Below are 13,862 nucleotides of genomic sequence, written 5' to 3'. Positions count from 1 at the left end.
ACGTTTCACAAGCCTGCAACAAACTCCCATTAATTGAATCAATCCACTGATCAAATATTTACTCTACCTCAATTTTGCTCCCCATAAAATTATCCTCTTACGGGTGTGCCGGTATCACACACAACACACAACCCCTACGGTGCTTCTGGCACACCCACCACTAGAGAGATTCTATCTACTACCGTGCTGTGTCCTGTTGTAAGTAACGCAGAAAGTCTTCAAGTGCTAATGGCTTCAGGCTTTCTCCCCTCGAAAATCCTCCGCTATCGTAAGGCGAGAATGGTGTGTTTTTTTTTCTTCTTTCCAAACAACGGTGCGGTTTTGGGCGCTACTTTGCACAGTTCCATCTAACGAACGATGCTGCCAGTATTATGTTTGACTTTCGCATCGGATGACTTAGTCACTATTTTGCCGAGATTTAAGCCACTGCAGCCGTTCTGAAGTGCTGCAGGATAGTAAATGTGTAGGTAGTTTTGTTTATTTAACTGACTTATGTTGTAAAAATGTTGTCTCTGCTAAAACAACACGTACCGGATGTAAAATCAACTTTTTTTGTTGGGCGTAGAACGACTGCGTCCATTGAGTTGAGCTTTTGTGGTATACATTTGGGATGCTTTTTACGCGGTTGGATTTCATCTATTTCTCGGTCGACCACAATTTGCACAACTTTTTAAATGAAGGGATCAAAGGGTTGTAAGTAACAAAAAGCTAGATTTGAGAAAAATGAGGGCAAAGTTTTTCAATTTTTTTTGCTTCATACAAATTGTGTGAAAGTTCCAAAAATTACTTATTTTTTGGAAATTTTATCATTTTTTATAGACATCGTACAAACTATATTAACACGATTTCGCAAATCACAAGAACCTTAGCATGTTTTGCTGTAGTCAACTCAATTTCGATCAAAATGTCACTTATACCTCTCTGCTTCTAACCCCCTCAAATATCACCTGATTTTTTGTGATTTTTTTCACGAAGTTAACTTAATATTTCGTTAAATCCAAAGGTCACATACAAGCAAAAACAAACCGCGTAAAAAACGACCCAAGTATACCCCTGTTTACTATTAGCTAATCGCATCTTGTAGGTTGATCACCATTTGTCAAGTCAACAACCTAAGACGCGTCTTTTCCCAGTCCGGCAAAATTGAATAAAATAAACTCACTACCTTTCCAGGATTTGCAGCCCAATTTCTGTTGATTGCTTTTTTCCAAGGGCCTCATACGCCTGTCACTGGCGAACAAAGCTCGTGTACTCTGCATCGAAGCTTAGAACCGGTGTTAGGGCGCAATCGTTAATGTGAACATTTTTATATTCGGTTAGTTACTGCAAATAAATTCTTTTTCAAGTCCCCATAATCAAGCAGGTATCTCAAGCATACCACATCGTTATATTGCTGCATGATTGAGTGTTTAATTTTGATAAAATATCGAAAACAAAAATGTGCATAAAAATTGCCTCGCCATAACAAAAAGGTGGTAGAGAATTAACACTGTTGTTTACAGTTTAGAACCAAATCCAGATGTCGCACATGTTGGGGTAGGGATTCAGTGCTCCACCTTCTCCCCCTGCTTTTTTCCCACATGGAGTAATGCTTTATGCATTGACCCTGCTTACGTGTTTTGTATCACAGCAAAAAAAAATGTGTAATATTTCAACGGATTCGATGCACATCATCGCCGTCGTAAATCGCACGTATTAAACCGTCTAAGACGAATTAAGTACTGTCCATTTAATTCCACCAGTTAATTTTCGTTATCTTTGCAGATACGTATTTCGACCACAACTGTGTGGTCGTCTTCAGTGTCTTGTACTTGACTCGACTTGCCGAGTCGAGTCGAGTCAAGTACAAGACACTGAAGACGACCACACAGTTGTGGTCGAAATACGTATCTGCAAAGATAACGAAAATTAACTGGTGGAATTAAATGGACAGTACTTAATTCGTCTTAGACGGTTTAATACATTCCACTAAAAGAGCTTAATATATTTTTCGCACGTATTATTACATCTGTTATGTGTGACATTTTTTCCTCAAAATAAAGCGATGTAATCATTTTGCATCGTAATATGATTGACGTAATAACAAAAACAACATAAAATACAGCCAGCAGGAACCTCGTTACGGACCGGGTTAAGGATATACAGGAACTTGATACTGAAAAACGTTTTGGAGAAATGGTATACTTTATTTTATTTCTGATTTTTTTACGTAAATCCACAGTACAATAATTAAAAATTATTTTTCATACAATTAGGGAAATTATTGAATTCAGGAATGCTTGATTTATTAGGTTTCGGGTTTTTGGTATATTTATGAAAACATTCTAGGATAAATTTATGAATTTTAGGATTGTTAGGCTTTCAACTTTTAGATTTTTGGATTTGTAGATTTCAGATTTTTAATTTTTTAGATTTTTTTATTTTTAGAATTTAGATTTTTAGATTTTAATATTCTTGGATGTTTAGATATTTGGATTTATAGATTTTAAGGTTTGATTTTTAAATTTTCAGATTTTCAGATTATTGGATTTTAAGATTTTGAGATATTTAGATTTTTAGCTTTTTTGATTTTTAGATTTTTAGATTTTTAAATTTTTAGATTTTTAGATTTTTAGATTTTTAAATTTCTAAATTTCCAAATTTTTAAGCTATTAAAGATTTTTAGATTTTTAAATTCCTAGATTATTACGTTTTTTGATTTCTAGATCTTAAGATTTAAAAAATTTTTAGATCTACAGATTTTTAGATTTTTAGATTTTAGGATTCTTGGATATTTTAGATTTTTAGATTCCTAGATTTTTAGATATTTTTGTATTTTTGGATTTTTAGATTTTAGGATTTTTACATCTCTTGATTTTTAAATTTTTACATTTTTATGATTTTATATTTTAATATTTTTATATTTTCATGTTATATATTTTTTATATTTTTTATATAATTTAAAAATCTAGAAATCTATAAAATTATAAATAAAAAAAATCAAAAATATGAAAATTTAAAAAAAATAAAGTTCTAAAAATTAAAAAAAATAAAGATCTAAAAATTTAAAAATCTTAAGATCTAAATATTTTAAAATCTATAAATTTTAAAATCCAAAAATCTAAATATCAAAATGTCACAAAAATCTCAAAATCTAAAAATCTAGATTGTTAGATTGTGTCTAAAAATATAAAAATCTAAAATTCTACAAATCTTCTAATCTAAAAGTTTAAAAGCCTAAAACTCTAAAAATTCTTAAATCTAGAAATCTATAAATTTATAGACTAAAAAAAATAAAAATCGAAAAATCGAAAAACCAAAAAATCTAGAAATCCAAAAATCTAAAAGTTCAAAAATTTAGGAATACATATACTTATAAAATAAATCTAATTAATTGAAAATCTTAAAATTTGAAAATCTAAAAATCTAAAAATCCAAGAAATTTAAAAATCTGAAATTCTTAGAATCTGTAAATCTAAAAATCTAAAAATTTAAAAATCTAAAAATTTAAAATTCTGAAAATAAAAAATCTAAAATTATAAAAATCTTTAAATATAAAAATTTAAAAATCGAAAAATCCAAAAAATCTGAAAATTTGAAAATCTAAAAATCTAAATCTAATTTTGAAATCTAGAAATCTATAAATTTATTTATCAAAAAACAAAAAATCCAAAAATAAAAAAAACAAAATCTAAGGATGTGAAAATCAATCTCAATATCACAAAACTCACAAAAATCTAAAAATCTAAAATTCCAAAAATCTAAAAATCAAAAAATTCAAAAATCCAAAAATCTAAAAATCTGATCCTAAAAATCATCTTAAATCTAGAAATCCAAAAATCTTAAAATCTAAAAATCTGAAAGTCTAAAAATCTAAGAATCTGAAAATCTGATAATCTAAAAATCTGAAAATCTAAAAATTAAAAAAAAAAACTTGAAAGCTATAAATTTATTATTCAAAAAATCTAAAAATCTATAAATCAGAACATCTAAAAAAATTAAAAAGGAATAAATTTTAAGTTTCAAATATTAAATTTCAAATTTTAAATTTTTATTTTATTTCTTTTATTTTAATTTATAATTTGTAGTTTTGAATTTTTTTATTCAAAATAAGGCCGTTACAAATATTCAATTAACTTTTTGTCCTACTAGTCTCCGAAAGGTCAAGGGGGGGATAATAAAAAAATATTATAAAATGAAAAAAATAAAAAAAACTCCTGTTTTGAAAATCCTCAAAATTATCCGAATTTTCTTTTGTTGCCCCTTCAAAATATTATTTTTTGACAAAAAAAATCCGAGAGGGGAGACAAAATAGATTTTAAATATTTGTATTGGCCTAATTAATTTAAATAAAAATTTAAATTTTAAGTTCTCAGTTCCTAATTTCTAGTTTTCACTTAAAAGTTTTTATCTTTATCAATATTTTAAATCTAATTTTCTGATACATTTGTTTTCTTCATCCTTTTATCCAAACCTTCAATGCGAATCTTTCTTGCATGCACCAGACTAAGTCTCCATTGGATGATCTTTGGCGGTTAAACTGCTTCAGCACTTTGCAAAACATATGTTCTTCTTTCTGGTGTTAATTCAACTGCTTTGCCTTCGTGATATAGGCGGTGTGCTTTCGATTCTGCAAATATACCCGTAACAAATTTTCAAGATTCGGTTAGGCATCAAATGAATTACAGTAACATACTTGCTAATATACATGTTTTCAATTAATTGCATATTATTCGGCAACTCGGCCGTACGAAAACCATTTTTTTGTTAAATATCTTGGCTGTGCATATGCACATATGGTCTTGTTGTGTAGGGGTTATCAGCTAGGGATGAAACGATACCACTAAGGTATCGATATTTTTACTTTCATGTAGTATCGAATAAAAGTATCGATACCACTAAAGTATCGAATTAAAAGTATCGATACCTACTTGTATCATATGAGTACTCATCAATTCGAAGTAAATTTATTTAGTCATTCACAAATAGTCATTCCTAATTCATGTTGGACGAATTTATAGTTTATCTCGATAGTGTTTGAATAGCGAATAGATTTTAAATGTAAACCAACTGTTACTTTAAATCATTATATTTATAGACAACGTAAATTTCTGAATTATTAGAAAACAGCTGCAAATATTAGTGCAAATCCCATATTACTCTAGATATTTGTGTAATTTATTATTTATTATTGTACCTTTGACAGATTTCGATCTCAACAGTAAGGCAGTCTTCAATGTCTCATACTTGACTCGACTTAGTACGAGATACTGACGACGGCCTTACTGTTGAGGTCGAAATACGTATCTGTCAAAGGAACAATAAAGTAGTTGAATCAAATGGAACAGTACAAACTCATTTTAGGAGAAGTAAATACATACAGCTCAAACAATTTTCGTAGCAAACGTATTTATTCGATTTAAATACTAAAAGTTAAAAGATTCTTACGAAAAAATACGAGTGTTTCTATTTAAGTTTATAATGTTTAATAGATTTTGAATTGAGTACTCAATTGATTCAACTACTTTAATTCGATACTTACTTGGTATCGGTATCAAAGTATCGATTCCAAAAGTACTTGGTATCGAATCAAAAGTATCGAGTATTTACTCGTATTTACTTGTATCGATTCATCCCTAGTTATCACGCCTATCTAGAGAGTAGGACGTTGAGAGTTCGAGTCCCTCCAAGACACGTGGATTCTTTTTCGCAAATTTCATATCAATTTGTCCATTTCGAAACATGTGCTGTGCATATGCACAGCCAAGATATTTAATATACATGTTTTGATTCCTACCCATCGGTAATAAGTGGGCCACTGAATAAAACCGGTAACATCACGCATGCTCCTGTTTATTATATCTGTGGATGAAATGAGGATATTTTTTTTCAATCAGTGGTCTTGAGACACATATTTTACACTTACGCCGCTGAGAGTTAAATTTTTAATAACTTACCTGCAGATCTGGTTTTCACTCTCCTATGAGAATTAATCGACGTGCACCTTAGTAAAGCCCATGTCAGGATACTAAAAGCAACTATGATAAGCAATTTACCAGTTAAATAAATAAAAAATGCTTGACCATGTTATTTTAAATTTACACGCGCTGTAATTTACGAGTTCATATTTTTATAGGAAAATAAAAAAATGCGACCAACATGGGAATCGAACTTCAATCCACAGAGTGAGAGGCCATCTCGTTAGCCATTCGTGCATTTCAACTTCTTGAAAGCGAGTCGACCAAAGAGTAACAAGTTAGGCGTTATGTCGATTTAATTATTCTTCATCAGACTGAACGATAACTTAAATTTACATGACACGGAAAATTCTTCGAGATGCGAATGTTTGAGACTCAGTATGTTGAATACATAACAGATTTCTCGAAGGGATGTTAGAAAATCATTGAGTTACAGCGATGAAATGCTGCGTTATGATGACCACTTTGTACAAACATCCGAATATTGCCATTTGATTGATGCTTATATGAATAAAATAACCGCCAGCTGCGGTTTGCATGAAATGGAATGGGATTTGTTTTGATTTGTTTTGACAGCCACGTTCTCACACAACAAGGTTTCCGTTAGGCGCATGTGAAATTAAGTCATATTGAATGGAAATATAATCGTTTTTATCGTTTACAACTCAGAAATTGAAAATTATGATGCGAACATTTTTATATTCGGTTAGTTACTGCAAATAAATTCGTTTTCGAGTCCCATTAATCAAGCAGGTACCTCAAGCATACCACATCGTCATATTGCTACATGATTGAGTGTTTGATTTTGATAAAATATCGAAAACAAAAGTGTGCATAAAAATTCCCTCGCCATCATAACAAAAAGGTGGTAGAGAATTAACACTGTTGTTTACATTTTAGAACCAGCACATGTCGGGGTAGGGATTGAGTGCTGAACCTTCTCCCCCTGGTCATGGCTAATTTTCAGAATATTTTACTGTGTTCGCTCGTCCCAAGTTTTTAAGCAATAGGTATTACGTTGATTTCGGTAATATTATATTTTATTATGAGCGTGCAGCATTTTGAATGTATTATCATCGGAGAATGTGTTTAATTTTAAATTCCGTTTACGTAGCTTGGCCATAATGTTTCTCTATTGAATCTCATGGCGATCGACGTAATAATGCGTTGATTTGATGTGAAAGTACGTTTAATCATCAATTACATCGATTTTAAGGTACGTTTCGAGATGTTGCGTCGCAGCAAATTAATATATTTTTTGCTGTGATAGTTTTCCAAGCTATAGCTGTATACAACACGGTAGTGCACCAGAGTGTGGGAACCCTCCAGCCGTGACTGTCCCTACCCACTAAACCGCCAACCCCATAATTCCCCACGAGACCACTTTCAATATTACTTCTGTGGGATAGGCAGTACTTAACGTACTCCTCCTAAAACAACACGCTTTATACAGTGCCTCTCTTCGATGTTCTGACTAACATCTGTGGTAACGGAAGCTCTCCCGATATCAACGACCCGCGTCCGTGGAAGGCTACCCGGATAAAAAATATCATTAAAATATCATAAATTTTATTGTTACAACACCATTTAAAACATACTTTTTACCATTGAATATAATGGAATTTTGACAATAAAATCACATGAGAAATAATGGTTTTCCACGATAAAATGAATGGTAAATGGGACTTTTACAATAAAAAAGGGGGGTTGTTATGTATCTTTACAATAAAAAAATTGAAAATTTTCCATACAAAATTTTGAGCAAAACAATTGATTTTACGGTTCTTCAATGGGATGATTTCGAGCGAGAAAATAATAGAAAACATTGTGTTTCAAATGTTTTCAATTGCTGTTTCTATTGTTTTACAATAGAAATACAACAGGATTTAGAATACATTATACTCCAACATTACAATAAAAATACAATACAATTATTTGTTTTACAAATTATTTTATTTTCAATTTAATTTTAAATCAGTTTAAACTTCATTTTCACTCATTTTACCTCGCTTTGCTGTCGGGACTTCCGAACCGAACTTTCTTCCAAAGTTTTATCTGTCAAACTAATTGATGCGTTGTTTAGCGCATCTTTAGGCGAATCCAGCGCACTACTTTCGAAGTTGGGTAAGTTGCCTGTATCTGAAGAAAACTCCAACTTGGGTATAAAAGACGTACTAACTTGGTTCCGGATTCAATACATGTAGTTATAAACCTGTGCAAAATGTAAATTATAAAAGAATGTTAGTTTTAGAACGTACTTCGAGAAGAAAAGAAAAAAATACCTGCATCAGTTCTTATTATATCTCGTGGGTGAGATTGGCCAAGCATCAGTATTTCATCATAAGCTTCATTTCTGTAAAGAAACAAGGATACATGTTACCAGGTATGTCATCAGGTATTATGACGATATTTTTTTTGTTCGGGATGAACCACTGCGTCCATTATGTACATTTAACTTTTGTAGTATAAGATTACGATTACCGGTGGTGAGTATAAGCCGTTTGCCAGCGCAGTATCATTACTTGACACTTTACCGGTCGTTACTAAACGCGCATAGGTGACCAAATTTTGCAGCGCGATAACACCGCTGCTATTTGATGAACTATCAAATGTCAAACGTCACCTGTACGGAAAAACAGCCAAATGATAATAGAAAATAGTAACCGATGCGAAAAAGTTTGACTAATGACAGCACGGCGAGTGTGATCAAAATACTTGCGCTCAGGTCCAGTAATGATGCTCTAACGCGCTCCAACACTTTATGGAACGTACACACGGTCAAGCAGTTTGACCAACATTGACTCCCCCTCTCGTTTATTCCAACATCCATCAAGTTTTACCAACAGCGGCACGAACAATCAATTTATTCGACCAACAATATCACACACGAACGACCGAAGCGCCAACTTGAGCACCAACCATCAAAAAATATATGGGGGTTTGTGCAACTTCAATACAAATGTTCAAACATGTTCGGCGAACCTTGACTCCACCCCCGACAACTCAAACCAAAATCAAAACGTTTTAATTTTTTCCAACCGAGCTGCCAACTGTCAAATGGTTTTTCGAACAACTTCACACACGTTCCAACAAAGCAGCAACCGAAGCGTTTTCTTGGGGGTGGAGTCAATGTTCGTCAAACTGCTTGACTGGTGTGTACGTTGCATTAGATGCTTACCACGGTACAGAAGCCATAGTGATCTACCGTTGCCCAGCACCCAGAAACTGTAATGAAAAAGCCACTTTCTGCACCATAAAGTTTCATTATTTTCATCTCTTCACTAATTATAAACAAAACTGTACACGCTCAAATGATTCCAGCCATTCTTCGAGTAAAATGATGAGCAAAAATTTTTCCTTTTCCCTTCAATTTTTTCGAATTCCAATTTTTATTGCATAACATTTCTAGACCTGCAATATGAAAATATATTACTTGAGAATCGGTATACATTTTTATTCATTTAATGAGCAAAGCTACTGTAATTTTATTGTTTTCAATTGTTATTTCAGCAATATAATAAATCCATGAAATATTCCAAAATTATATTAATTCAATTACATTAGACGAATTTCAAGATCATCCAAAACGAATACTTTCATAATTTGTTTAGTTTTTGGATGTGCAATACCAAACATAAGCGAACAATAAAAATATAACAGAATGTATTGGTAACATTTAAATATATTGTTATGTTAATGTAAGTACAATAAAGATCTTTTACAACCGTTAACATTTTACAATAAGCGTACAATAGTTTGTATTGTTTACCACACAATCTATTGTATTTCAATGGGTTATGTCATTCAAGTTACTGTAAATTTTTATCCGGGTATTACGTTACCAACAATACTCTTTCACCTGATCAGCATATTTGTCGATCTGGTCAAGTCCAAAACGCACTTGCTTACTTCAGTGAGCATTTCGCTCTTTGAAGGAAGCACCACATTAGATAAGACCAGCATACAACCTCCATTGGCTCAGCCAAACACTTTTTATTATTACGAAAAGTTTTTCCATGGATTAAAAAAATATTATTAAATTATCGACTTGTTGTTTACATAAATCTATTAACATAATTTGGAACTTTTAATCTAACAAAAAGCAAAACAATCATTCATGTATACTTTCCATGCGAAATTGATCGAAAAACCCACGATATTTTTATTTGGATGTCTGAGATAGAAAAAGGCGGTTAGTTCTCTGTTCTATGCAGGTGGATGTCATTCATATCTCGCACAATGGGTTTGTTTTGCAGCCAACTTTGTGCGACTGGTCCCCACTGACATTTATGGATCACAATGGGAATCAAATCCGATGTTGGTAAACAACACATATACTACCATAAATTTTACTTTGAGTTGGCTGCAAAAACCATGGAGTCGTGCCGCCCACCTGGTTTTATGTCGATCGCGCCCTTTTGCAATACTGCTCACGACACGATCTACTCCGATGTGCTTTACTACAGGTGTGGGCCAAACCCAAAGTAGTATTTGTTTAACGAAAATTTGCCCTTTTGAGAGAGAAACTCTCAGCTGGGTTGCCGAAGATGGCCGAATGTGACATCACGTCTGGCATACTCAATGCAATTTTTATAACAGACGTGACGTTTCATTCCGGCCACCCACTGTGGGTGGCAATGTTTACGTTATTTTTCGACTACTACTGACATAGAGGACTTTGGCCCGCACCTTTACTGAAGCACATCGGATCTACTCAACTAGTCACTGGCGCGCCGTGGCCGTGGACTTCGATAAAAATTGCAAAGCAAATGTTCTGAGGTTTTATGTTTCATGTTATGTCGCGCGGTAACATTTTTTATTGGCTAATAATAATAACGTTAGCATTTTTAATTCTCCGACTAAATTCAGGATAACTTTCCGAAAACATCTGTTTTGTCGCTTCTATAGTAAAAAAAAAAAACAAAACAAAAAAATGCTCAAATATAATTTTGACCAGGGGTCTGCGAAGCGGCCATGTTTTTGATGCCAGCATCAAAATCATCGATTAATTTAACACGAAGACGTAATCATAGTCATCGAACACCTCCCATTGAAAATTTGTTACAAATATCGTGATATTTTGGCGAAGTAGAGCGCTTGGTGCCGATTGAAATATGAAAATTTATTAAAGGCATCAATATTCTTGTTCAAACATACCTCGCATTCATACTTTCGCACAAGTTCTCGAAAAATGGTGAAAAATATTTACGTCCATTTGGAAAAAATCAGTTCGGAATAATGGTTTGTTTACAAAATAGAATTGTCAGTGGGAAACCCAATTTCAATAGAACAATGGGAAACTCAAAGATGTTGGCTATTGTCAAACGTAGTGGGTAGGATTGGGGGTGCCAGATACCTGATTTTGACTGATAAGTATTCGCCATATTTTAGGAGAGCATCAATCTCATTGTTCATTGTTTCGATCTGAACGATGATGAAATTATTTTTTTTTTGAAAACGGGCCAAAAAATCCAAAATTGGTAAAACAATAAAAAAGTTATAGCAATTTCAATTAGGGGTCAATATGACCCCAAAGCACAGACAACGTAGGTTTTTTTTTGAACACAGACAGGTAACGTCAGCAAATTCTGTTGGGTGAAAATTTTGCACTCAAAAACTACCGATATTTGACGTAGGACTACGTCTGTCTTTTCTAACGGGTGGCAAATAAAAAATTGGAATAAAAAGAATGGCTCGGGATAAAAAATACAAAGAAGTACAGTTTAATCTGATATATCCCAAGTAACCAAAATTTCCTTTATGAGTACGTTTTTCGCTGGTATAACATGACCGTTGTACAGTTTTACCACATCGATTTTCGGAATGCTGCTTTTGATCTTGGTTATGAATTGCTTCGTGTCTTAGGCCTTACAATCACTTGTGTATACAATGGAAATGAGTAAACCAAATAATGCTGACAGTTTTTGAAACATTTTCGCTTAAAATGTTCGACCGTGCACTTTCCCATGAACATTGTTCGCTCTTTACTTCTTGTTGCTATACGGAATGTTGTGACCAAAGTTGGAGAGATAGTTTGTGTGTGTGTGTGATAATTCTAAGGACTCATTCACATAAAGTAAAATTCCTGTGAAAGCATTATTATTCTGAAACAAAAGTATTGAAGTCATTCCAATTGTTTCAATGCCACCCGTCATATTGGGGTATACTTTGCGATTGCAAAAATCAGAGACCGTCACTAAAATATGATAGACTTTGGCCGTTAATATCTCAGCCGTTTCTCGTCGGATTTCCAATATTTTTGAACAATTCTATCAAGGATGAGTCAACGCTTCATTGTATAGTTCAAATTCAAACTCTATCATATAATTACCGAATGGTGTGTTACGAATCGGATGCTTTTGAATGCCTCTAAGTGGTCTGTTATTAGTTTTGCGAGCAAGCAATCAATTATTAACTTCGTTTACAAAATCTTCGACACAACCTTACGGAAGGACAAACCCGTGGAAGACTTAGGAGTAATGCTTAGCAGTAAGCTCTCATTCAAGGACCGAATAGCGTATGTTTCTTCAAAAGCGACTAAAAATCTTGGATTTCTATTTCGAGTTACTAAAAACTTCACAAATGTGCACTGTTTGAAAGCTTTATATTGCTCCCTAGTTAGACCAATATTGGAATTCGCAGCCGTAGTGTGGTCCCCACACTATCAAAATGATATCTAACGCATTGAGTCTATCCAGCGTAAGTTCGTTCGTTTTGCTCTTCATCTCTTGCCTTGGAACGATCCTCAGAGCCTCCCAAGATACGAGGATCGTTGCAAACTTATAGGACTTGAACCGCTGGATCCGCGACGTGATGTAGCTTTATTTGTATATGACCTACTGCACTCAAACGTTGACTGTTGTAGTTTACTCCGTCTTATAAATATTGATATTCAATCGTTGTTATAGTGTATTCGATTTTCATTTGTCTCGTTCCGCACTGAAGAATAACTATAGTAGATATTTGTCCAATTATATGTAAGTTATGTTAGACGTAGTAATAATATATTAAGATTGTATTGTAAAATCTAGTGCTTGTCGTCAATTGTTAGTCATAGGATTATCATGTATGTATCATTTGGTTGTAAACTGTTGATATGAACAAATAGAGGTTTTATGCCTACGAGAGAAGGAGCGTAATATTTCCCCAACTCCACTTCCGCCGGCTTTTCCCTCTCAATAAAAGATAAACGATAAAAGACACGATCTACTCAACTAGACCCCGGCGGGCGGTGGACGTAGCCTACAAGTAACCTAACCGATTTCCAATGTTTTGAGCTATCAACTCACAACTTAGTCGGTCGTGATCGCGAACGGCTCTGATAGATCAAAGCCACTATTTAGAAGTTTAGATTTACATTTGTACTGCAGTTCTGAGGTTTTAAGTTTTATGTTATGTCGCGTGGTAACTTTTGTTATTGGCTAATAATAATAACATAAACATTTTTAATTCTTTGACCACTTTCAGGATAACTTTCCGAAAACCCTATCTGTTTTGTTGCTTCTATAGTAAAAAAACCCAGATTAATCCACTCATCGATTTGATGCCTTTCTCGTGCTTTATTAAATTAAATAAGGAAAACATATTAGATAGGTCAAAATAGCACTTAAGGGAAATAGATTTCATCATTTCTCATTTTTGCAGCAGATCTCGAAGAGAGACCCTTGGCAAAAAACTATGTTTTGTTAATAACTCCGGAATGCAATGTCCGATCGGTCTAATTTTCAATAGGGTCTGCGTCTGCGTCGAATGCAGAATGTTGCGAGAAAATCGGATAATGCTAAGTACGCAGGATTCTGTGTTTACACAATTTTTTTTCGCTCGTAATTTTGATCGTATGATTTAAATTTGCCACCAAAGTCTTTGCAACATGTTTCAAAAAATCCTGAATAAATCAAAGTAAAA

General features: G+C 33.2%; 1 protein-coding gene and 1 long non-coding RNA gene across 4 annotated transcripts in view; one reads left to right on the top strand and one right to left on the bottom strand.

Moving 5' to 3' along the window:
- The window catches only part of LOC134205121 (allatostatin-A receptor-like), a 329,283-nt gene that overhangs the window by 195,179 nt on the left and 120,242 nt on the right, over positions 1-13,862 (top strand). The gene's annotated exons all lie outside the window — the stretch shown is intronic.
- LOC134206318 (uncharacterized) lies at positions 7,943-9,232 on the bottom strand. The gene is made up of 3 exons (XR_009978266.1): positions 9,136-9,232; positions 8,240-8,310; positions 7,943-8,169 (listed from the first exon to the last, which is right to left on the bottom strand). It is a non-coding gene; the product is annotated as an uncharacterized LOC134206318 (long non-coding RNA).

Source organism: Armigeres subalbatus, chromosome 1 (assembly GCF_024139115.2).
Source record: "Armigeres subalbatus isolate Guangzhou_Male chromosome 1, GZ_Asu_2, whole genome shotgun sequence".
In the NCBI taxonomy this organism is placed as follows: Eukaryota; Metazoa; Arthropoda; class Insecta; order Diptera; family Culicidae; genus Armigeres; species Armigeres subalbatus.
This window is presented reverse-complemented; position numbering and strand designations above follow the sequence as displayed.